Source organism: Rhipicephalus microplus, unplaced genomic scaffold (genome assembly GCF_043290135.1).
Source record: "Rhipicephalus microplus isolate Deutch F79 unplaced genomic scaffold, USDA_Rmic scaffold_28, whole genome shotgun sequence".
Taxonomy (NCBI): Eukaryota; Metazoa; Arthropoda; class Arachnida; order Ixodida; family Ixodidae; genus Rhipicephalus; species Rhipicephalus microplus.
The window spans coordinates 1,941,548-1,966,976 of record NW_027464601.1 but is presented as its reverse complement, the minus strand read 5'-3'; the positions used below and the strand labels follow the sequence as shown (position 1 = coordinate 1,966,976).

Below are 25,429 nucleotides of genomic sequence, written 5' to 3'. Positions count from 1 at the left end.
TCGAAACAAAATATAAGAAGGAAACATATTTGTAATAAGTCATTTGCAGTATCTTGTAGCATTGTTCCGTGCAAACAACGGATTGTATGTATAAAATACATCAAATACATAAAAGTACGTATACCATGTCAAGTATGATTTTGTTAGACAAATACTCTATATATAACGAAGTGGAGATTATAACGAAGTGTGTGTTAGTGTACCTGTTCATTTTTCTGCAGAAAGTATTTTTTAAGAGCACAGGCAAAACTTTTGCTTTCTTTTATTTGGCATGGTATATCATTCCAGACCTTAACTCCTGCAAATTGTAGCAATCGTTTGCCATAAACATTGTTAATAGGCGGAAGATTGAAATCATGTTGTAGCACGTCTGGTAAGGCGGCAAGAGGATGAAAGTATTGATATATGAAAGGGCAGGTTATAAGAAATGACATTATGGACGGTAAGTGCAATTTTTTGCTGTCGTTAATTATCGAATGGTATGATTTACATATTACGAAACAATGGCGCGCTGTGTTGATCATATCTAGCATTGTTTATTATTCGAAGTGCTCGCTTTTGTAGTATACGTAAGGGTTCTATATATGTTTTAAAAGTCCATCCCAATCTGTGGTAATGTTCAATAACGAAATAAATTATTTCTATATGACATCGCACAACACTGTATAAAGTTACAAATCAGAAAACATGTTATGCTGCTTATTTAACGGATGGATTCGACCGATAACCATTGTGTACAAGATCTTTAGGCCATACTGGGTATTCATTGTCGCTATGTGGCTGTAAGTTTATTCAAGCGGCTGGTGTGAGCGTAGAACCCCTGCAGAATTCTGGTAAAGAAAAATGGAAATTAACAAAAAAGACATCTTACACAAAAAATTGGCCCCGTATCTGCTTTTATTCTGCAAATGCCGTCGAAAGACGATAGTCTTGCATGTGGATCGAGTGAACAAAACATTTATTTGATGTTCTTCGCAAGATAATTGGTAAATAGTATTCTGGAAACACTGCGTTAGAGTGCCTCGACCGTGCAGCGGAGGTGAACGAACGCATCAAGTCACGTCACACGTGAGACATGAGCGCCATCTAGCAGTTTTCTTGGAAAACAGAGCGCGTGGCTCTGAGACGGGTGTGCGTACCCGTCTCAGAGGTGATAAGGTGTAGAACGCAAAGAGATGGGTAGGTGTCACCCCCGTCTGGTTTTAGCAAAGCGTTGGAAACACTCTCCTTTTCGTGCAAGCGTTGCATGGTCAGCGCAGCGTGATAAGTGCTCCGGTCTTTAAAATTACTTATGTATGCATTTTCTAGTAAAAGGCGGAAATGCAGAATATATACATGTTGTTATGGTGCCCCATACATGTGCAATATTTGTTGTTTAATTGAACATTGCGCAAGTATGAACGCTCAATCTTGAGCAACATAGGTGGGCGCTGCGGATCAGGTCGGCCGTTTCAAGTACCCGATGCTGATAAAAGTGGCCAAACATACAAACGTACAGACAGACAGACAGACAGACCAAGATTTTTGCGCCGAAAGTCCCCAAGAAGGATTATAGTCTTTAAAAAAACACTAAGGTTGATCTTTTTATTATACTTTAAATACAATAGTATGTGCTGTATACGGCCACTGGTATAATTTGTTGTTACTGCTTCTGAAAAGCAAATCACGTTCTTGAATGAAAGTGAGGTAAAATGTCGACCGAAATTCTTACGTTCCAGCATATCACGTTTAAAGTCGTGAAAATGACGATCAATTTACAGTGTTCTTAAGTGCGGCATGTATTATGACTCACGGAACAAAGTGCAAACTGCTACATCTCATGCAATCGTCACGAGTACTAAACAAACTACAAACTTACCTGCCGTTAGCGAGTAATTTGAGCGTGCGCTACACTCTCAGTCAGGTGCCGGCTAACGGGCGGCATATGGGTGGCGTGCTCATACGTACTGTCTATTATCACAATTGTGGACAGCCCGGCGAAGAGATATATATGTGACTTTCTTTAGGCGGCCTCAAAGTTCAGAAATGCCGCCTATAGCAATCGATGATAGGCGGCCGAAGTGCGTATGCGGCCCCGCACGCAGATGCGCTTGAGAGGGACGCGAAAGGGTGGACCGAAATGGCGCCGAAGCGTCGGCAAAGACTGCACCATGAACGGTGAAGTGGGAAGGTGTCGGGAGGGGGGGGGGAGGGAGAAAAATTCAGACACGTGCCCTTTCCTGTTCTGAGGCGCTTGCGCGTAAAAAAAAGAAAAAGAAAACAGAGGTGAAAAGAGCGGAAGCTGGGAACTTTCGTGTTTACGGTGCGGCCGTGCTTTTGTGCACTCGCGATAGCTTACTAAAACACTGGCCTTACGTATGTTGATGCTCGTGTTCTACAAAACAAGTGGAACTGATAATTTTAAGGAAACATGGCAAAAAATAAACAAACTAAAGGCAGAGAGACGAAGAAAGATCAAAAATGAATATCGTTTAGTTGGTGATTGATTAGTGGTTGCGAAAAATATGATGAGCTTGACCATCAAGTACAAAAGTCAGAAGTCAGGGGCAGAAGTCCGCAGGAGAGCGCATGCCACCGGCATTTGCTCTCTTTTGAATTAACTACAGCTCTCATATTCCAAGATAGAATTGTAACAGTGAACCACGACCAAGACAACCAGTGTACTGCTGTGGAGATGATGCACCAGCTACGAAAATACGCATTTTCTAAAGAAAAACTACATGCAGTAACAATAAATATTTTGAGGTTTGTTCTGCACCATTTTTTGACACCAACTGCACACAGACGTTCGCGACGGACATGTTCAGAAGCATTATGCAAGGAGATGTGCAGAAGCACTCGTGAAGATGTGCAGAAGCGTTCGCGAAGGAGATGTGCCGAAGCACTTGAACTGAGGTGTGATGCTGAATAAATGTAAGAGTAGCCACTCCCCACAAGTAAGATTAGTTAAAGATTAAAAATGAGTAAAAACCACTCTATATTGTGAAATAATGCGCATACATTCTAATTGTGGAAATCAGTAATCGTCGAAATGTTATGAACGTGCTGCTGCCCCAGCGTGCAGCTCGCGGCAGTTCGCGCGTACGAAATGTAAATGTTAGAGTAGGCACGCTAAAATACCGATGCAATGTTTGCGTGCGAAAGTGCATTGTCTTCAAACAGCTGAGAATAGGCTGTTGTCCCTGACAAGCGTGTACCTCGCGACATAAAGAAGCGAAATTGCTTACAGCACAAGTACATGCGAAAAACATTCGTATTCGTTTTGACAACTGAACACAGCTTCGTCGCGCTGGTATCCGTGAATTTCGGTGAGCGAAACACGCGCGGTTCCCGGGGAAGCACTAAAACGACAAACGAACACACGTTAATCGTTATTGTGCAACGGTGCACCAAGAACCGAAGTCGGAGTCAAAAGCGCTCGCCCTGTTTCTCTCGAGTTCATGAAGTCCTACAAACTATTTTCTGATCAAATGCATGCGCAAACGAATGCATTTGGCACAAAAAAAAGTTCGAGGTTCCACCAACTGTTCGCAAGGAGCCACTTGGTAGATATTTACCGCTTCTAAAAACTAGTCTTCATGCTGTGGCTCTGTGGTGCAATGGGTAAGAAATCTGCTTCACGTGCATGCGGTCCCGAGTTCGATTCCAGTGCTGAGTTGCGGGTTGCATGTTAACCTCACAGATGTATATGACTGTGATAATAATGGTTTTAAAATTACCTATAGTCACATTGTTTACAGCATTACCGGCGAGAAACCACTCTCGAATGCGTAATGATAATGCTTTTTACTCAACCATGTCAGGGCCAGGTCACCTACAGAAATACCACGCGTAACCAACCACAGGCCGAACCTAGCCAGAAAAAATTTGACTTAGGCTGTGTTCCAACTGTTAGACAGCACGTAGACAGTCTACGAAGACTGCTTAGAAGACAGCACCGAGCCCATGCTGTCCGAGAAATGGAACACATTTAGACGGCTTTCACTCGACGATGCGCCGCCTCACGTCGAGAAGAGAAAGCTAAAATAATCAAACGTAGCAGTTGTAATTTCTCGCCTAGTTCATAATGAAATAAAAAATAAAGAAACGTTACTCACATTGAGCGTCCGGCAAAGCGTATGTTTGTGTGCAGACGATCATTTTGGCGAGATTTGGTCTATTTGAGGGATTTGCTGAGCCACCATCTTGTTTAGACAGCAAAGCAGCCTGGATCGTATTTGTCTATGATGCGGTCTTCTCAGAGCTGTCTATTTCGCCGGCTACGTGAAAATTGGAATAGGACTTAAAATGGCCATTGTCCACTTAGCTGTCTGTCTGTTTAGCCGTCTACGGTGAGTATTGGAACACAGCCTTGAAATTCCGGCTTATCCTTGTACCGCCTAGTCTGAAGGCCACTATGAACTGGACCGGCTACTCTGGCACGCGGCTATGGAGCCGCGTATTAATTGACTATAGGTGGGCTTAATTTGACTTGATTTTCTGCCTTATGGTATGTGATCTAGCCAGGATAGATCTGGCACAAATAATTGGCCGCAGTACTCACTTACACAGCTAAACCGAGCAGTTTATCTCCCTTTTCCACGCTCGATCTATTCCTATCATTTGCTTTCTGCATAATACTGATGAATACTTTCAACAGCCAATAATTGGGTTTAGCATTGACTGTTCAGTTCTAAGTTGTGAAGTTTTATTTACACGTCTCTTTTTTTCTTTTTTTCGACATTTGATATTATTGCGCAGTCAGTATTTCGCAAGCTTCATCACAACTATAATCAATTGGAAATATTTCGCAACCAAAATTTTTATACAAGTTAGACTCTCTAGAAAAACCGATGAACGAATACCGCTATCACACGGCAAATCTGATGTCATTTACAATGAATTACATTAAGTTGACCTAATATCACTTTGCCTTCGTGCTGTCACAAGAGAAAAAGAAACGTTCCTTTGAAATGATTCTTTTTCTTTAAGTTTAACGTCACAAAACCACCATATGGTTATGAGAGATGCCGTAGTGGAGGGCTCCGGAAATCTCGACCACCTAGGGTTCTTTAACCTGCGCCCAAATCTGAGTATACGGTCCTAAGATACTTCCGCCTTCATCGGAAATGCAGCCGCTGCAGCCCGCAATTTGGCGACCTGCGGGTCAGCAGCCGAGTACCGTAGCCATTAGACCACCGCAGCGAAGCCCCATGAAATGATTACTGTGACCTTGGCCCTCCTGAGCCGTGAATTTGGGAGAAATAAAAATATGCTGCACCTTGCAGAAAGCATGCGTGTATCCAAAAAATAATTACTAAAGGTACAAAGGTACTCCTATAATATTGACGCGGCCGTTTTACGCAACTTGGCACAGCTGCACGACACACTCGAAAACCAACATGGCCGATAAAATGACAGTGTAGGACTACAGTGAACTGAAGCGGGCATGACTGTCTTCCCGGCTGCAAAAAATGAGATGATGGCAGCGATATAATGTTGTCACCACTTTCGTTACAACAAAGCAAGCAATGGGACGATCAAATACGCGATACATGCAACAACGAAAACAGAGTGCGAATGTAACATGGCCTGCGTCCTGCCGCTGTAGTAGAGAGTGACTTTTTTAGACAATTTCACACGTGTTGTTATGTGATGAAATCAGTGATAGATTGATCTAGTATATAAGATATTAGAAATGATAAAAAGTGCGTATATATGGCTTAACAGTCATATCCCTGGTAATCCCAGGAGTCGAGACTATTCATTTAGTCCGAATTCAAATGCGAATGTCTCGAGAACTCATTCCACAGAAAATGTGACTTTCATCATATGGCCTTAGTTTTTCCGTGAAACAGCGAAGAAATCACATTATTAACGAATGACAATCGCTGTAAATGAATATATGTTTATCATGTGAACGGGGTAAAAGTTATGTATAAGAATGTGCCAATGCTCTTCATTCGCATGTGCCACCGTAATTGTGCAGGTAATGCAATCGGTTGACGAATAACTGAATGAAAGGAGCAACCGACAATTTGATTCCGTAAGTACTTTTTCTCAACCGTGCGTTATTTAAGGTTGACATGGCAGTCACCACGCGTGAGAGCATTCTAATAAACCAACCAAACTGTAGGCATGCCGATGCATTAACTGTGTGTTGATACTATTAAGTTCAAACACAGATTAGCCAACCAAACGCACTTTGAGCGTTTTTATCTATCTATCTATCTATCTATCTATCTATCTATCTATCTATCTATCTATCTATCTATCTATCTATCTATCTATCTATCTATCTATCTATCTATCTATCTATCTATCTATCTATCTATCTATCTATCTATCTATCTATCTATCTATCTATCTCTCTATCTATCTATCTATCTATCTATCTATCTATCTATCTATCTATCTATCTATCTATCTATCTATCTATCTATCTATCTATCTATCTATCTATCTATCTATCTATCTATCTATCTATCTATCTATCTATCTGTGCATGTCACCGCCTACTTCTGGGTGCTCTCCTGATAACCCCCTGCACTTAGGCTGAGCTAAAATTACTATGGGGGGTAAAACAGTAAGATTAATATCACTTGCTGGTTATGAAAAGAATATTGTGAGATTGATGTCACCTATGTCATCAAACCATTTCTTCCAGACACGTATGACACATATTGTGTACAATGGGTGAGTTTGTGCCACTGGTATGCGAGTATTCGCCGCAGCTGATAGACAGTTTACATCAATGGCGAGAACAGACATTGGTAATTTCAACGCGATATAGTAACGATAAAGCTGACATTGGCAGTGTTGACCTGATGAATGGAAATACCGCCCTAGGTTCAGCGGGAATCAAACAGAAGCATTCTGCACGCTAATCAAATACTCTACAACCGCAGAGCCATGCCAGTTTTAGGAACTACTTTAAAAAGAGACCGCATGCATGCGTTAGGTTTGTGAAAGTGTAATTGTGCTTCTAGAGCTGGGGCAATCAAATCTTATAGGCACAATAAATCTATTGCTATGACATAGCCATATCATCGGATAACATCAATTGAAAAAGTGCCAGCCCCTGACTTTAATTTTGTGGCATTGTTCAGAGCTACCACCCTCGCGAGATCAAGTATGTGACTTCTCGTGTTGCTAATAATAATGTTGCATTTGGTATTGTTACCCAACTCTTAAATGGCTATATAATACATAAGTGACTGTTCGACATATGTCTGTGCGTGCATTTGTACATATTTCTGGCGTCTTTTCATCACACTGAGCTCAATAAAAAGACAGGAAGGTTAAGTGTAGCAAAAAGCTTAACCAAAGAGAAAATTATCGTTCACTACGCCGCACTGGGTATAGGGTTAGGGAGCATAAAAACAGCAAGGAGGCAAAGAAAAAATTACAACACAGTCAGCTGCTCTCCACATGCTTCGCATAATACAATTCTTAAGGTAAAAGAGAACTGCTGAATATATATTTTATGAATTGGTTGGGTGAGCGCGACCTATGCCACAATTGTTTGCGCTTTTCCGTCAATATTACTGATATTAAGTGAGGTTTTACGTCTCAAAACCACAGGATGGTTATGAGAGACAAGCGGGACTTCGTAAATTTTGACAATGTAGTAATATTTAACGTTCCCGGACGTCGCACATTACACGGTGCTTTACCATTTCACCTGCATCAATACGTGACCGCCACGGCCAAAATCAAATCTGCGACCTTCGGGTCAGCAGCCGAGCGCCATAACAACTGCTTCACCATTGCAGACTTCTCAAAATACCAATGTCAGTTCCCACCATTCTAGGGTAGACAAACTGGTAATCACGTGTGGCGCATACACACTCATTGCGGCACACGGTATCCGGGTGTGTGCCACAAGGTACCGCGGAAAAGGATTTCATGGTGTACACGGCATATCATTCTTGCTTTACTCGTGTACAGCCGTGTTCGTGATAGCCGCATGCCGTCCTATGCCAATCTCGCTCAATAGCAAGTCGCCATATAGATAGATAGATAGATAGATCGATAGATAGACAGACAGACAGACAGACGGATAGATAGACGGATAGATAGACGGATAGATAGACGGATAGATAGACGGATAGATAGATGGATAGATAGACGGATAGATAGATGGATAGATAGATGGATAGATAGATGGATAGATGGATGGATAGATAGATGGATAGATGGATGGATAGATGGATGGATAGATGGATTGATAGATGGATGGATGGATGGATGGATAGATGGATGGATAGATGGATGGATGGATGGATGGATGGATGGATGGATGGATGGATGGATGGATGGATGGATGGATGGATGGATGGATGGATGGATGGATAGATGGATTGATAGATGGATAGATGGATAGATTGATTGATTGATAGATTGATAGATTGATAGATAGATTGATAGATAGATTGATAGATAGATGGATAGATAGATAGATTGATAGATAGATAGATGGCTATACTTCTCTACGATGAAAAAAATATTCCGTGGGAACTCTGATGACAGATTAAGAAAAGCGTTGCTTGGTCTCAAAGCGATATACGAACGAATGCTACGTATCAAAGCATCACACCGTAGGTACCCATGATATGAATATCTTATAGTAAGCAGCATCTCTATGTATATATGATTCTAGGGTCGACCATCAAGGAAAGTGGCCTACACCATAACGTGTGCTCCGTTTTAATAAAACAGAACTGACGTCCGTGCTCTCTGATAAGTGCTGAAGTTACGTTAGACCATAAGTTAGCCTTTAAAATTTAGTTTAATAGGCGCTCAGTAAGCAGACGGTGTGCGCTCAGGTGCTCAGTTTGCATAAGCACGTTGATCGGCATAGTAGTTCTCGACTGAATGCAGGAAAAATCCAGCATAGAGAGGTCTTCCCTGTCTGACTGGTATGACAGCGATTCCCACATTGTGTGGAATGTGGCAGTCTGTTTTTCTTGAGTTTTAGACGTCACCACAGCTCACCGTTACTATGAGTTTCAATAAATGTGAACCTTTCGACACAGTGCCCATATACCTTGACCTAATTCGTTACGGGGCAGATGGACAGCTGTCAGAAAGCCGAATACGAGTGCTCCAAAGCACATACTGAAATAGTTTGATTGCTGCTATCACCACGTAGCCTTGGGTTCTACTGCCGAGATGTTGCGCATTGATAGTGACATAATATGCAAACAATTTGTGGTAATATATCGGCAACAGCGCTCATCGCTTCGCGGTTGGCAACAGTAAAAGTAGACCAAGCCCCGCGTTGGAGCGTTTGTGTTAAGCTTGCGGACGACCATACATGTTTGACTGGTTTATGTTACGCAAAGAGAACACGCGCCATCGCAGTGCTTCCTCAGCCTTTTTTTCATGAAAAAACCATAATATGTAGAATGAAGATCGTTATTAAACTTCTTCTTTTAGGAATCGCCTTGGATTTTACAGTTTAGATTTTATTATAGCATCTACATCACAAAGCAAATGAAGCGAGCTGTGCATAAGTGGATACGCTGTCTAATTGCTTTTCTCATGCGCCTCTATTTGCTCAATCAATATCATAAATAGTGTGTACAAAAACCATCTTACATTTACGATACTAAGTGTAATCATAAAAATGCTGGGTGAGTCTAGCGAGTTGATGTCTTGCCATTTCATGGGTCAGTTATCTTTGACGTCAGAGTTTGGCACGAATACAATTTTATGGAAGGCTACTACTGATAAGTTGTTTTGCTTAAGGCTTTTGGGAAACGCCCACCTCTTGAAAGACTCTTAGTATCAAGGTAGGTAAATTTGGCATGATGTTATCTTAGCGGCAATTAAGGGGCGACGCAACGAGTGGCTTATACCGTGCCTTCTTTTGTCGCACGCTTTTGGTCGAGCACTGCATTCTGCTTTCCAGTTTGCTTTCCTGTGCAGGCCAGCGGACGAGAAATTTTACAATGACTTCTCTGGCCCTTGAAAGTGGGTGATTACCGCACGCCAGCTTATCTGATAGCATGCCCCTTAATGCTTAAAAAGGTGTCACGTGATCGTCACGAGCCCCTGTTCGTCTCTGCACGCGAGGCGCACCTACATGTGCTACAAGGAAGGTATGAACACTTTTCTTCTTCCTCATAGCTCTGCACACGCACCACAGCAAAGCAGAGCCTGCATTTTATGAAATGTCGTTTTCAGCCAATTTGACGGGCTCTTTACGAGACGCGCTAGTAAAAAAGTAAACACACACACACACACTCTGTGTATCGTATCCCTAACGTATGCGCCAAGAAAAATTTTATTTCTTCTTTGGTAAAGGGAAGAAGTCAATAGGATAGAGGGTGGTGGTAAGGAACTACTTCGAGTAGTCCTTCTTCACCCTCTCAACCCCCTATAGGCTGACCTCCTGAATGCCGGGCATCGAGCTACGCCAGGCCACCTCCTACTGATGCTCGATCTATAGAAAGGAAGCGTTTCAGGAAAGAGAGCGAACATCCTTAGTACGGCACCACATGATGTTTATGTTTAAGCCAGCTGTAGAAGAGGCGCGGAATTTGCAAAAAAGGAGTAAGGAATTGTGTGAGTCTGCAGATGTCACTACTGAATTTCATTCCCGCGTGGGGATTTGCCCATGAGTGGTGGGAAGGTTGAGCATTATAGTTGGTGGCGTTTGCAAAATGTCATAGAATTAAATAAGGTGATCTCGCGCTGTAAACGGTGCCTCCTTCGTAGAAGGTTGCGACACATCAGAGGCTTGTGTCCGGACCGTAAATCTTCTGGCACTAGCACGAGCAGCTTCGTTTGCGGCAAGGCCCGCATGTTTGGGAGTCTAGAACTTGCTGCAATTTGATCAAGGCGATGTACCAAAAGTTGCGAAAAGGCTGGTTTTAAACCCTGCTCGCTCCGAAGCTATATATGGCTGTTTTGGAGTCACTAGTTATAAAGGATAAACTAGGTATTGTGAGGGCTAGGGCTCTGGCCGCTCCTTTCGGTTTATCGAGAGGAGAGCGAGGAGTGGAGGCGGCCGGAGGGGCCTGGCCGTGAGAGTGACCGGTATTGCATAATGATGCCTGTTTGCGTAATCGGCGGCGTCAACATAGGGCACATGATTTGATGGCGAGAATCGCTTTTTGAGCGCCTTTGCGCGTGGCCTCTTGCGTGCCTTGTGGTTCTCAACGTGGATGTTTTTTTTAGCAGTGGGGGAACGTAGATGTTCTAGTGTATGTGGCTTAGAATGGTGTACTTGACCTTGGTGATGGGAGCCGGGATGACAGAAATCGTCTGTAGAATATGTCGGCCTGTAACGGTGTTCAAATGTCTGTTATACTGCGATGAAATATGAGCTACTCTGAGTTCAACAAACGTGTTAAAGCTACCAGTACGCATAAATCTTTCAGTGGAGGCTCGTATAAGCATCATTACTTCGTAGCTAAAAATTCAGAGACAAAAGACAAGAGAACGCGACACAAACAAGCACTAAGGTCCAACTCGATTTTCAATAAAGAAGCGCACAAAATATACAGCTGACCACGTGCCTACACAGCTCCACATCGACAAACCACGGTAACAGAAAATGATGAAATTCAGCACTATGGGTAAAAAGCAACTGCTATGTAAAACAATAAATAAAAGTTATTTGATCACATGGAATTTTCAGGTGGCACACAATATAACACATACTCATTGTCAATAGATGGTGCATAAGAACAAATCAGTGTGAGGGTTCCACCACAGAAATACCTTTCCCCACATGTAAAACAAAATGTCAGAAAAATGTTTTGTTGTCTAGCATTAATTGCCTTCTACTGCTGAAAAACGTGCGCGGCCTGATTTACACTAGTCTTTGTAAACAAAAAGCATTGAAATCTTCATCGGGAGTTTTTCTTTACGGCTGACGTGAAAGTGGGAGATACGTCATTCCCGCAATACAATGCAAATTAGTGCCTTCTTGACACGAATCCCCTTACGTCACTTTCTGCCCAAGGTGAGTTGGGAAGAGTATTGTGGTTGCACGTGCTGACAAAATATTCTGTGATATTGTAAAGCTGATATTCCTACGTGGGAATTCTCGTCAATTATTTAAATATGCCTTCAACATGTACATGAACGTGTACCACTATTTGAGCAACGCAGTTACACTGCACATAAATAAAACAAAAGATATAGTCATGTCGCTGCGGCTACAGTTTAAAATATTGTTAAAACGAAATAGCGGTCTCCATGCCTAACGTAGTTATGCACCAAGTTTTTCCTAAGGTACGTGCGTTGTTGTTCTAATGAGCATAGAAAAATGTTAAGAAGGTCCTCCGTGTAAGCGTGAACGGTCACCGAAAGCTGCCGGCCGCACTTAGCCGGTAGTTTCCTGAGTGATATGTAATAACATGCAATCATCAGTTGGTACTGTGGTACGCCTTCGTGCACTGACTACTTGCCATACATTTTCAGTGAATTACATTAGTATTTATGTGGGCGTTTTTTTAGAGACAAGTATTGATATAAAAGCAAATATGTACACAGGGACGCCCGCTGTATACTGATTGGATTGATATGTGGGGTTTATTTTCCCAAAACCACCATATGACTATGAGAGACGCCATAGTAGAGGGCTCCGGAAATTTCGCCCAACAGGGATCCTTAACGTGCACCCAAATCTGAGCACACGGGCCTTCAACATTACCACCTTCATCGGAAATGCAGCCGCCGCCGCCGCGATTTGATCGCACGACCTGAAAGTTGCTGTATACTATACCAGCGGAGGCCAGAAAAACAGCTGTTTCTTGGTATCCTCACTCCGGAATTGCATTTCTGCCAATGATTGACTTTCAATTTACTTCAGGTACATTTGAAGTAACAGTTAGAAATGTTGCGAAGCTCAAATGCAGAAACCTCAAGCACAGCAACTCAGCTGCGTCGAGAGCGGCCTTACCGTGCCCCGTTCCAGCTAGAATTTGGCCCATCGTGCCGGCCGTGTCGGTGTACATGCTACGGGCACTTTTTGCTATAGATGCGCACAATTCTAAAGCGTAAGAATGACTGTAAAGTACAGTTTAGACACTCCTGACCCTAAATAACTATTTCTCCGCGTGTGTGGTGCCTGCACCATGAGTGACGATCATCGATGTGTCGTAGTTTCAGCAACGCAGGCTGTCACCGAAACCTTCCTTTCGAGCACCGTCGCCGGCACTTTTCTGACTCGTATGTAAGAACTTACAACATAGAGCTGGTAATTTGACACGCCTTAGTGAACGAACATACTGGTATACATTTTCAGCGAGTTGCATTAGTGTTTTTTTTTCGGCGGTTTCTTAGTTGCAGGTATTGATAGAACTGCAAATCTGTACACTGGTACGCAGGATGTATACTGTTATATCGTCGCTTGCGTAAGCAAATTACTGAATATTTAGTTGTGTGCGAGCATATGTACCAAACAAGCCAATTCAAATCATTTGTACATGTTGACCAGTAGCAAGTGCGAGAAGCGACTATCAAAGAAAAAAAAAATATCGGCTGCACGAGTCGACAATCTGTGGCTGCTCCTCCAGACATTTTGAGATATTTCAGAGTTAAGATTAGATTCTTCGAAAAACATCGCGCTCTTGCCAATATTTGCACGTCATTCGGTGCCCGGAAGCCGTTCGCCACAGTCGAATCAAGACGCAATTGTTATTTGGAAAAGAATATCGCGTCAACCTTACTGTGCGACTTGTAAACATGAAGTCGAATGGCGTTTTTTTGAGGCTAATAGTCATTTTACAATCAATTCAACATGTTCCGGTGTGTAGAACAGTCTGCTCGAAAATCGAAGGTGACAAGCTCGAATCTTGTCGGGGGGGGGGTGTACTTTATTTCACTTTTTAATATTTTTATTGTGAATGTGAGCAATATAACACACATAACTTCTATATTTATGAATTTATTGCGAATCTACACCCCCCGTTTAACCGTCTGAAGCCATTTTACGCAAAATGCCCAGCGCCTCTAAGCGCTCGTACCAGTGCGATACTTGGTCCATAATCAGGCATGGCGCTGAACGCTGGTACCCAAGGACACTGGTTTTTGCAATAAGGAATGTATTCGATTAAGGGTTCAAACCTCTTTTGAAGCCCTCCTTTTACTATATATTTTGATCATCATTCAAGTACCAGGCTGAGGGGAACCAATTGTATCGACATAATAACCAGTAACAAGCTAACAAAATGTTACCTCTGTGTGCCGCTAAGTGAAGCTGCTTCATATGTGTCTCTTGTGTGGAAGTTCAACGTAGCGGTTTTATTACAACACAAAGTTAGGCATTGTGTACCATCTTGTATTTCCCCTAAGTATGAGATAGTATTATGTGATGCCCATCATGTAAATACTACATGCAGCTTGTGCTATCGTGAAGAACGCTGTGCTGGGACGACGAAAACGCCACCTAGGGCTTCGCGAGAGCTCGACCGATGCTGGCACTTCGCCATGATAAGACCTGTGATCACGTTTCTAACGAACGCATCTATACGGTCATCGGGCTTCCTGTATATCAGAATTATTAACGAATTTAAGGTAGGCCGTGGTCAAGCCACATGGCCGATATGCCTCATGGGAGCCATGGAAAATATGGCCGGTAAGTTCAGAAAGGCCTCTAGAGTGATGTAGACAGTGACTATAACAGTATAAAATGAGTGCACAGATAAAGGAATACTTTGAACGCTAAAGATGCTCTAAAGCCATTATAACTCATCGTCAATGTCATACGAGAGCAGGATATGAACGGTAAACAAAAAACGCTGTTCTCTAAGATAGAAATTACCAATTTGAACCTGGTTCATGCTGACAAGAACTAGAACTTGGAACTTTACTTCCAACAAAAAAATACATGCTGTTGTGTGAACCGTGTGGTACGACAGCCAGGAGCGCCTTAGTAAAGACTACCGCTCATGAAAATTACTCGTACTGGTAGTATTTAGCCGAGCACAAGCATACGCGTTGAGTACCTTACATCAATAATGCTACAGCAGAGACACTTGGTCTTTTTGTTTAAACGTGGGAGCGGGCCGCAACGTGCTAAAGCGCGTTCCGGAGGACCTAATAAAGACCGTCCGTCCATCCATTCATCTGTCAGTCTGTCTATCTATCCATCTATCCATTCATCTCTCCATCCATTCATCCATCCATCCGTCTATACATCTATCCATCCATCCATTTCTATGGTATTTTTCAGCTGTTTAAGTATAAGTTTATAAAATTTTGTTCATGAAAAGGACCCTCAAACTTTTGGAAATGTTGACATGATAGTTGCTTTTTTGGTGCATCGTGGTCGCTCTAGAGATGCATGATCACGCCTAAATGTCGAATTCACTGTGACATTATTTGTGATATCATCTTTAAAAATACCAGACATGCTGTAATTATAGTAATAGTACCGCACTATAGTTATTGAATATTGATCGGGGACTACATCTGTATATGTATAGCCTGGTCAATTTACTGGGTAGACATCGGGCGTCGTTTATTCCCCAATTATGGCAGCCTCTTCAAACAGCTCTTTAATGACGCCTAATCATTTCCTGTTTCAGGTCTCGTGGCAGGCCCGTTGTGCCAAAAGTACACACCGCCACTCATTACGTTCGCTGGAAGCGTCATCATATGTTGTGGAATCATAAGTTCAAGCTTCGCGCGGACTATAACATGGATTGCTTTGACACAAGGAGTTGTGTTCGGTAATATTCACTACCGCATTTGAGTCGATGGGTAATATATAATGGAAACTATTACTTTCAGTATTTGCAGTAAAGTAATAATATAACTATTTCAACAATTCTACGGACAACTACCTAATCGGAAAATATCGTTGAATACAATATGACGAGGATGCTTTCCAAAAAAGAATGAATTTACTTGATTCTTCGACACCCTAAACGAAAGCCTTGTTCAAAATCCATGAACATTCTGTGAACAAGGCCCCAATTGGTGAGTTTTGAAACGTGATGCACTTTTATGCTCTTGTGCTCAGCGTCCTCGTCCTTTTATTTGACTTCATGTTGGTTTCTCAACCTCAACAGCATTCCGTGAGCATAAGCAGTTTGTGCGCTTGTTTTGAATATGCCTCTAATATAACGTTGTGAATGAAACAAAAACTTCAGTTAGCCAGCGGATTTAGGAAGGCTTTGTGGAACTGTTAAACATAGAGGTGGGGCGCCGGAAAAAGCCGGGACATAGAGCGAGGAAATACCTGAGCTGACATTGTTCAGACGTCCAAGTGCTGCATAAAACTTCATTCAAAAGATACAGGCACCAGAATAACGAAATAGTCGGGGCCACAATTTTTTTGAGGTCTCACAAGAATTTTATTTTTTTTGTAAACAAAAAAACATATGGACATGAATGACTTCACAACAACTGAAGTATGTTTAGAAAAGTCGCTGATATTGCTATAATCATCATCAACTGCATATGACTGTTTTCGAGATAAAATCTAAAGACTCTTTGCTTCCGCCCATACTACACTATACCATAATTCAGGCATCGTACACAATATTCAAGTTCCAGCCATTAAAAAATTGATAATTTTCTTCATATGTGAAAAGGCATTTTTCTAGATACCTTTGCAAGTTGCCCGTAGGGTGTCAGCACGACGCCCCATTTGTGCGATCTGATACTCTCACGAATAGGTATGTGGGTGGATACAGATCAGGAAACACCGTGCAGCCAGCAATAAAAATTAAACATTCAACAATAAAATACAAAAAAACTAACATCCGAAATTAGAACATGAGAATATTGCAATGAGCAAAGTGATGAAGGAATATAACACTTTCGCTGTGCTTTCACTGTTGCTCACAACAAGCAACCTCACATCGTACCTAGCATTTATCAAGTGATTATTGGTTTTTATGTTTGGTGCGAGCTCAGTATGTAAAAAACCGGTTGGAGAAGATGTGCGCAACTTGCACTAGTGGTACGGACCTGAGAATTACAGTGTAGTCACTGTTAGACCTCGCTAAACATTGCTGGTAATTTGTAGCCTTTTCTAGAGATTACAAGTTTTTGCTAGTAATGCTGTGTATGACGAGACTTGGCTATTTTTCACGCGGTTCACTCGGTTCACCACACTATGCACCGGTTACGTGGTATTGTGGGGAACATGAAGCCAACCGAAACTGTGAGTTTTCAGAAGTATAGCCGTCTGCATCGCCCTCTTACGCAAAAAAAAACACGCACACACACAAGCACACACACCCAACATGAAAGCGAGGTGATGTAATGTGAGCACCGCGAACGGAGCTGCCCTCTCCTGAAGAAAGAAGGGAGTTGAGGGGGAACGCGTCAGGCAAATATGGCAATCGCTATATATCAGGTCCTATTTTGAGCGTTCCGAAAAAAATTCAGCTATGTATTTCTTTGACGCTTACGACTCATTCAAAGGTGTTTATCACGCCAAGAGCGAGCGGTGCTTCATGGCCCCTTTACGGAGCTAAAAACACGACAGGCGACGACACGAGACAGTTGTTAGTGGCGCTCACTCATATGTGCTATCTTGTGGCAGTGTTTTAGCACCTCAAAAATAGTAATGTTGATGTGGTTTTGTGTAAATTTTAGTCCCTTGTACGTTCGTTAATGTACCACTGCTTTTAGTAACGAGACAAGGGTTACGTTAAGTTACGTAATTTTATTCATGTGAATAAACGTATGATTTTAGTCTTGTTATCAGATGTTGCGGGGTGTTCCGTGATTTTAAAGTGCGTAAGTAGTTGCGTAATTTTGTTGCTTGACCACCCCCTTGCTATATCATGATTTTGAGTCTCGTTAGATGCAATGACGTGACGAGTCCTGTGGAGGCCAACGCCGTATTGTGTTGTTTTCTATCACATTACTAGCTTTTACGCAGTTTCTTTACCACGACTTATTCCTTAACGTTACGTGATTTTAGCCGCGCTTCTTACATGATGTTATACTTCATACCATACTCCTGAGGGAGAACGCAGTCATTATTAAACCTACACGTAACTGCGCATGTCAGATCAGGCCTATTGAAAATATACTAGTGCCACTTCATTGGTAAGGGTCTCCTGCTTGCAGCCACAGACGACAATAATACTTCGATTAGGGTGCAGGATCGGCAGCGAGTATCATTCGGGGTTTGGGTGCTGCTTAAGTTTGCAAAGAACTGGGCCTAGATATGAAGTGTTTTAGAAGCACGTATGGGTTTATTTTTACTTATCAACATTAAGGCCTGAACGAGCGAAAAAATGAACAGAATGAAATGAAATTAACTTGCCAGTATCACAATAGGGTCACTGCGTGACTCCTAGCGTTTTCATTTTTTTTTTCAAAATAATGGCAGGGGGGGGGGGTCAGAACAAATTTCAATTCAGTTGGTCTTTATAGAATAAAGAAGGAAACAAAAAGCGTGGAATTATTGTTGTAGCGGTAAACTCGAAAAACAATCCCTAATCCTGCCTCTCTTCTCTCTATCTCTGTCTCTACATAAGGTATAGGATCTGGCCTCGTCCTGATGGCACTTCCTGTCTATATCTACCAACACTTCGAGAAGTACCGAGGATTCGCCCTTGGCATCACGTACGCGGGGTCCACAAGCTCAGCCTTCGTGTTTCCTAGGCTGCTGCTCTTCGAAGAGCCCGCTCTTCGAAGAACCATCGTGGACCAGAAAAAAAAACGAGTGATAGACGCGTTGGCTTTGAAGCGGGCCAAGGACAATTTCACGATTGAAAAAAAAAGCTTGCAAGACAAAAGCCAATAGCGCTGCGTTAGGTAAAACATCTGGTAATAGTAAAACGAACGAAAGTACTACCGAAAAGAATAAAGCGAACCAATGGAGCATCCGGCATGGACTCACCGTACTGAAGAATCGCATGTTTTACGTGGTGATGTTGACATACGTTGTGTTCAATTACAATTTCGACGTCTTTATGGCAACCATAGTGGACTTTGCCATCGACAGAGGTGCAACGTTGGAAGCCGCCATAGGTTAATACCACTGTTCTCACTCACTGACACGCTTGGACGATTGTTCCTTCCTTTGCTCGTGGACAAGGAATATCTGACACGTAGTTGCCTGGTGACGGTGAACTATTTATGGATGTCGCTAGTGTTGTGCACATTTCTTCTCGTGGGTGGTTACTATGAGATTAGGGCGGCCTGTATGTGCCTCTCCTTGGCCATTGGGTGCAGTGTCACCATATACCCGGCGCTCATGGCTGACTACATGGGCATTCAGCGGTTACCGATGAGCTACAGCATCGTTGGTGCCGCGGCTGCACCCCTGTTCATACTCAAACCTTTATTTATTGGTAAGTCTGATATTCAACATTTTCTTCAATGAACTTCTAAGATTTCCACTAGCATGCTACTGTTTGCCAGGAACATAAAAAATTAACGATTTATTGTTTCACTAGTTCCTTGTTCATTGAGTTTTACTACTTATGGTTATCTACACACACATACTTCACACACAGACGACGTCTAAGCTTGGATAGCCATCGTGCTCTTAAAGCTGACACTCCTCTTTGTTTTTGTTCACCTTATCTAGAGTACTTAGTAATCATTCTTCTCTGAACCACGCCGACATTGGCAATTGATTCAATAGGGAATACATTTGATATCAATTTAAGTACAGCTCTGTGCCTTTCTTACCGGAAAATTTGAGCGTTTTTATGTCATGAAGACACAAAGATATTATGACTCCACATTATTGTGTTGGCACACAGGCTCGAACAACAATCACGGAAGCAATGCGGGATAGCACTGGCTTGTTCATATTGTGTGTCTCTGTGCCTGTCATTACAACAACAACAACAACATCAACAACAGGAATCAAGCTAGAGAAGCCCCTTCAATATTGAGTGGTCATTGGTGTATTGCTATGTCTAATGCACGAACCGACTGATATTTCATTGTCTTCCATGTTGCTGGTACTTTTTTATTGTATTCCTTCCCCACTGTACACAACGCCCAGTTATTAAGTGTGAATACACTTTATAAGCGACCCCAAACTATCCACCGCCGTCGGCGGCGTCCGCAGTCTTCTCTCTATCTTTAAAAGAAAGAGGACTTGGCGGGCCGCAGCGCGACACTCTACCGAATAAGCCACGGACCCGACGCTGATATCCCCCTTCGCTCGCTCCTCCGCTCTCCTCGCTCGCTGCAGCTGCGCGCGCACCCCTCTCTCTCGCGCGCCCGCCTTCTCTCTTAGTCTCCCGTCGAGAGCGGGTCGTGCGATGGATGTCCCGGAGGCAACGCTACCATCAACAACGAATGCAGTACAACTGAACGCCAGCACTGCACCCGTCGTTTGAGGTGACGGTACCGCGGTGGTTTTGCCGTCGTTGGAAGACAAGGCGGCGCTGCGAAGGGCTCGTGAGACCAAACGTAAGCGGGCGAAGCGTGCAGCGGATGCCGAACTGCATGCTCGCGAGGCCGAGTGCAAGCGGGCGAAGCGTGCAGCGGATGCCGAACTGCGCGCTCGCGAGGCCGAGGACAAGCGGGCGAAGCGTGCAGAGGATGCCGAACTTCGCGCTCGCGAGGCCGAGGACAAGTGGGCGAAGCGTGCAGTGGATGGTGAACTGCGCGCTCGCGAGGCCGAGATGAGGCGTCAGCATTCAGCCGCGAACGTGGCCCAAGAAGCGGAACGACAACGCAAGCGTCAGGCGGAGAAGGGCGATGAAGGCCGGCGTCAAGACGCCGCTCGCAATCGTCAACGGCGAGTGGACGTTCCCGAAGCCGTTCGAGCCAGTGAACGTGCCGCGCGGGAGAGGGTGCGAGCCCTGGACTTTGCTCGTCCGGGACTCGCCTGCTATGATGGGGAGTAAAGTTAAAATTCGTTGGCATTCGCCAGTGAGTTAACGTAAACTCCCCCGTGTGATCAAATTGCGATTCCCAGGAACCATTACACCATAAAGGCACCATAGTGTGATTAATAAATATAATAGTGCGAATTAATAAATACCCCTCATAACATCACCCCGTGCATTCGCACTCAACCATGTTCACCCTCGGAAAAATGCTTGGGAGTTTTTGATATGTGGGTCTTTGAAATGAATAAGTGACACAGGTTTTAACAGGTAACCTGCACAACCCTTTTTAGTGCTATTTGCATGTAAATATGTTGGATTCATCACCATCATAACGGAGAAAGAGTAGTCTATGAAAAAAGTTGCACATGCTCACATTTCTAAAGTTTGCCTAGTGGTTTTCTGTCGCACACACCGAATAACACATAAGTCGTGTAATTTAGGATTTTGTACTTCATTTAGGATTTTCAAATAACAATTGGTCTATAGGGCAAAGAAAATATATTTATTTTTGCGTAAGCTGGTATATGCATTTATAACTTGCGACTATTCCTAAAAGAGCGTAAGGAACCAAATGAAAGCCTCGCATCTCTATGCGAGATTGGCACAAGCCCTTTTGTAGATTTAATGAAGCACTTGCCGCACTGTAGCCGCAAGAAGAAATTCGGGAGGCTGTCTCGTAATGGCATGTTTGCACAAGGAGTAAAGTTCAATTATTTTGAACGAAAATATCGATATTGCTGGCACTCTTTTTGTGCGCCTTATCTTTATTAAAGATCAGTATTTATTTGCGCCTACTTAAATATTAGTAGATTGATTTATGCGAGATAAGTACGACCACATCAACTTGGCACACATATTATCACAATAAGGTCATAACATTCAACGGAGGTGGCTTGATGGATATCACTGATGCTTGCATTCAAATAGTTTTGAAAGAGTTGGCAGTGACTATATTGTACTTATCTGCGGTGCTATTGACATTCTGTGACACGTACTTGCTGTATCGCAACGTGAACTAAAAATACGGACTTGAAAGAATCACAGAAAGCGGAAGCTAGAAGCTTGCGATGAAAAAAAAAAACCGTAAATAGGGTTCTCGAGTGCGAGCAGACATTTCGACATGTGCACTCGTCTTCCACTGTTCTTCCAAATTTAAATATAACAATTTCACTTGCGGGCTCCAGCGCTCAGATCAAGTTTATAGTTTTTTTTTTCATTTTCAACCACGGTGTATTGAGTTTGGTTGATAGTGTTATATTTTTGTGAAATTATTCGTGCCCGCACTACCAGAAACTCCGCAAGTTTTTGTGATGGTTAGGTAATCAAACATCCTCACATAACTGGTGCTACTGCACATCACTGACGCTTCCTGCAACCATTTTATGTAGAAAGAAATAAGACAAGACACCAGAGAGGTGTTCCGAAGTTTTGTAAAAGAATCTGAATTTTGTAATTCTAAATCTTCCTGTGATCTCACTTCTCACAAACTACTTGCTTTTTGCGGGTATATAAAGCTGTCCTGTATGAAATCCACAAATGAGCCTCACTCAAGTACTTTTGCACCGATTTGATTTTTTTTATTCAAGCGGCCTAAATTCGGGAAACATTAACGATAAACTTGTTCAAAACAAACACACTCAAGGAATGTTGTTTTATTCATGCAGGTTTTTTTAGAGACCACATCAGCTGCTATAGCAACATGTACCAGTTTTTATCCGGAGGCGTGTTCTTGTTGGGACTGGTATGGCTAGTGGTGTTCCTGAGTGAAAGGCGCAAAAGGAAGGAGTGGGTGCCGCAGCCGGTCGGTGCCACCGAAGCCATCATAGTCGCGGGGCACGCGGTTTACTGTAATCCGGGTTTCAGGGTGATGGAACAATGTGAAAACCCACAGTTTATAAACGACCCTCGCATGAACTGTGATATCGAATCTGGGAAAGCCTGTAAATATTTACAATGCCGATGAATAAATTTACTCTGAAATTTAAATGAAATTAAGATCTATCGCCGTCTTCTATTTCTCTGCCGATAAACCGATTCTCAGTGTTACTTGTTCTCACCGACCTTCTGAAAGCTAATGTGACTTAATACTGCCTCTATTATGGGCGCACTTATGGCCAAACAACGATGTCATATGATGACGTCGCAAGTAATAGGGATCTGTAACTCCATGTGGTGGCGTCGTCATGCGATGATTTTTGCATTTCTGCTTTGTTATGACGAGAGCGAAAGTGGTTAATTTTTGCTTTCATGGGGTATAGACGCAAGGCTTTCTTTCAAAGAGACCTCTATGTACGTTTAAAGATATCAATTTTTAGATGCTTGACTATCGGGTTGCGCGTACTAAAGGCAGAACATATTGAAGCAGCGACAACTTTTCAAAAGGAACGAAGGTCAAACTTCTGCAGCCTGTAAAATTATTAAATGCATTAAAATGGATGTCTATCCGCAACTCGTTTTTAGCGGGAGCACTTGACGACTTTTTTCCCACCCTGTGTTTCCTAAATGGCCTGTAATAAAAATAAACTGCAAGTCCTTTCGCACAGGAAGCTTGCATGCCAAATCATCTGTTATTTCCAACGTACTAACTTCACCATTACCTTGGTAACGATTGATGTCATGCTTGAAGAGTGAACAGGACGGGCAAAATGAGGCAGCTTGCGAATGTCTATATACTTGCTTCCATTGTTCAATACTGTGTAGGAGAAGTACGTATTGGTCAGGCAGAACTCCAGAAGACGGCAGAGCTCGTGAACCACCAAAGGAGTCTTTTCACTCAGGCTTGCGTCCCCCTCAAGCGCAGAACGGGCAGAGGAAACAGCTAAGGCACTGGCACATTAGTGAACAGTGGAACAATATCATATCAGTCATCGATGCTCACATCTGACGCTAGCTGCATAAAGTGGCTGGAGTCATGCACATGAGTTGGTGTCTTCCGGGTTAGGGGGGGGGGCGTAAATTTAGTGTAGAAAATTTGAAAGGGCTCGGAATGCGGAGATAATGAAGTCTACAATCGGCCGGAGGGAAACGTCCGGCTTGTGAATTTTTCGTAGTTCATAGAAACTCGGTGCGGATCCGTTACGGCAGATTAGTCGCAGGTAAAGTGTTTTCAGATCCGGGTACTGCTTGAAAATTCTGGCGAGTAGCTCGTTTAGCTGTGTCTGGGTTTTTTTCGTTGGGTCCTTTACTAGCTGCGTGTATGCGTCCCCTTCTAAATGAGCAGAAATATTCCGATCATAGTCCCCGCTGTCCAACACTATCGTCGCATTGCCCTTGTCGGCGAGCAAGATGAGATGACAATGCTCTGAATTTCTGAAGTGCCTGGTTCTCCTCTGTGGTTAAGTTCTTTTCCTTTGTAACGGTAATTTAGAAATTATTCTAATTGATTTCAGCCTAATATCTTCTGCCACAGCCTCACACTCTGGTCGCCTTCCTCTATAGACACGACAAGTTTCGGTAGACGGGGCGTCGTTGACATAGCCGTGTCCCTTTGCCAGAAGCAAAGTTCCCCGATAAGTTAGTGGACGAGATGAAAGATTGGTGACAAACCTTGAATTATGGGTGGTAGAGGTGGAACTGCGGTCCAATAGGTAGGAGAGTTTCTTATCAAGAGTGGTCTGGCGCTTTTTTGCCGTCGATGCCACAACGGAGTCCGCGAACCGGTCGACCAGACATCAACTCAGAGATGCGGTGCTTAAGTTGACACTTGGCAAAGAACTGGTCCAATTTTTTTCTGTAGATAGGCGTTGCTTTCATGAAGGTGGGCATTGATCGGTCGTTTTTTGGCTCTTTTGACGACTTCCAAGCCTTCAGAGGTCGAGACCGGTCGTTTAAGGTGCAGGCTTTGAGGAATAACTTTTCTTTCTATGCAGGTGCGGCTGAAGTCGAGGTGAGTCTTGAATACGGAGATGTATTCCTTAATGCGTATGTAGCGCTTGACGAGCTGCAGGGTATCGTGTCCAAAGCCTTGGCAGATTGACTGAATGTGAACATTCGATGGAAGTCTGTCTGGTAGGGTAGTCTGACGACCAATAGTCTTACGACAAGCTGGTCTTACGACATACAGGGGATACCACTTTTGCCGAACTGTCAGACCTCTGAGATACTCTAGAAATGAGTGTGGCTGCTTGAAGCTCAGCTTGGACTACTTTCGGATTCTTCATATGTATGATACCCTGATTGGTTAGGACCAGGGCGACGGAAACTGTGTAGATACCTTTACGCAGGAACAGGTCCACGGGGGTCTCCTGCGGTGAAAGAGAAGTGGACCAGAGGAAAGCCTCCGGTCCAGGTGAGGAGAATGGCGTGCCTGAACTTGCAAGCGCAAGAAGCACTCACTGATCAACAAAGCGCTATAAAACACTATGCAAGAATGAAATTGGGCTGCAATAACGGACACATTGGCCACAACCCCTAAAGCGAGTACGGCTTTTGCGAACCAACAGCAAACTCGCGTGCTAGTCTGTTGACCTCGTCTTACTCCCTATCTTCTTCGCCGTTCTCGTCCGCCCGTTATATCTTTGTGCAAGCGACCGGTTTTGTGCAGGGCTGAGTAGTCAAGTTCTTGAAGGCACAGCACCCAACGTCCAAGACGGCCTGAAGGGTCTTTAAGAAAAGAAAGCTGGCACAAGGCGTGGTGATCAGTTATGACTGTGAATGGCCGAGCG

General features: G+C 43.3%; 1 protein-coding gene and 1 pseudogene across 2 annotated transcripts in view; one reads left to right on the top strand and one right to left on the bottom strand.

Moving 5' to 3' along the window:
- Positions 1-25,429, bottom strand: part of LOC119169226 (monocarboxylate transporter 13) — a 139,867-nt gene that overhangs the window by 78,785 nt on the left and 35,653 nt on the right. The window lies entirely within an intron of this gene.
- Positions 14,428-24,741, top strand: LOC142786675 (uncharacterized; annotated as a pseudogene).